Source organism: Scylla paramamosain, chromosome 44, assembly GCF_035594125.1.
Source record: "Scylla paramamosain isolate STU-SP2022 chromosome 44, ASM3559412v1, whole genome shotgun sequence".
NCBI classification, from domain to species: domain Eukaryota; kingdom Metazoa; phylum Arthropoda; class Malacostraca; order Decapoda; family Portunidae; genus Scylla; species Scylla paramamosain.
The window spans coordinates 10,282,872-10,284,749 of record NC_087194.1 but is presented as its reverse complement, the minus strand read 5'-3'; positions in this window follow the sequence as shown (position 1 = coordinate 10,284,749).

The window sequence follows — 1,878 nt, the reverse complement described above, 5'->3', positions numbered from 1 at the left end:
CTTTGTGTCTCACAAGACAAGAGAGCAGTCACAGCCTACCCTCTTCCTTCACATAACTCTACATGCACCTAATACGCGCACACCTTTCACTCAAGATTCAAAATTTATTAAGACGACTCCTACACTAGCCTTGGAGTCCCCGTCTTGGAAGGGGACCACGAGTGTCCTCAAGTCCAATTGGTCTCCTAATACCTGAGTGTCTTCACACTCCTCTTAACTTTTATCCATTAACTTCTGGAACAATCGCGTTTTCAGATCTAATTTTCAGTCTGTGGAACGCCACCTCTCCTCCTCTCTCTCACTTTTTCCTCATTGCAACAGGTGTCTGAAGCAACTGACACTCTGTTCCCTCCTACTTTCTGTCCTCATTTTCAATCCAAAGCTGGATGCTGGATCTATGTGCGCAACAACCTAACTTACTCTATTGCCCACGTTTTTAAATAAATTTTCTACCATTGGGTACGACTACAAAGTCACTCTCAAATTAAATTTATCAGTGCTGTATACCTCTCTTCTAACTCCTCTAACTATAAAAATTCTTTGTCTATTTAACTTCCAAAGTGGAGCATATCCTAACTCTTTCCTTTGGCGGAGATCTTCATTCTTTAATGTACACCAATGCACATTGACTGATTGATTGATTTATTGACCACAGGGAAGTACACACCAATAAACACATTAAAAAATAGTCCAAATTACAAACATACAGAGGAAACTTTTGCAACTACGATATTGAAAATATATCATCGAAAATAAAATCTGTTGCATAAAAACAAAACACAAACTCATAAAAACCTGACATAGCAACCAAATAAAAACAAGACACATTATAAAAATAAAACAGCGGAATGTAAATAATTAGACAAGAAATTCATTGAAAATATTTAAAACCCATAAAAGACATGCGTAAAAACTAAATTGTAATCCTATACGTTTATATAAAAAAAACAAGAATTTATCCAAACAAACCCCCCCTTTTTTTTTATGCAAACACACATCCAACATTAATATAAAGACAATACTTCATGTACAATTCTACAAACATTTATATAATCAGATCTATCAACAAATAAATTACTAACTGTCGTTACATTATTTCTTTCTCTAACGTGACTGGAAATAGGACAATTTTCAAGAACATGTATCTCCGTTTGAATCATACCACATGAACACAATCTTTCCTCCAAGGGAAGACGACCCCTTCCTCGCCGATTCCAGCGTCCCTTTTCAACTGCCAACGAGTGTCACGACAGACGTAACCTTGTCCAGGACACTCGTTCCAATTCATTGACTTTAACGTTTTTTATATAAATGTCATGCACTATTAGTTCACTATTAACAGACTTATAAAAACTTAGCCTGTTTGATACTGAAACTCTCACACGGGTCTTCACCTCATCCATTGCACTGTGCACATCGTCAATGTCGACAGTGATCAAGTCTGTCATATACCTGGACACAACATCATTATACCTTAGTGCCGCCTTAATTGCATATATCAGTGGGTCGTCATCCATTGTGTTTCTTTTTGTCCACATTTCTTTAAAAAAATTTTCTTTGTTTTGCCTTAACCAGTGGACAGACTGGGGGCATGCCCAACTCTACCATGCAAACATCATTGTTCGTCGTTTTTCTTACGCCAAGAAGTTGCTTTATACACCATTTATGCTGTTTTTCTATAGGCTTCGTGACTCCATTGAGCCAGGATTCACAACCGTACAGCAGCGACGACATAAGTGCAGCATCAAATATTTTTTTCTTAACTATAAATGACACATCATTATTCTTATTAATGAAAGATATAAATTTAAAAGTATGGCACATCTTCATATTAGCATGTAACTTAATTGCAGTTGATGGAGAGCCATCATCAGTAAA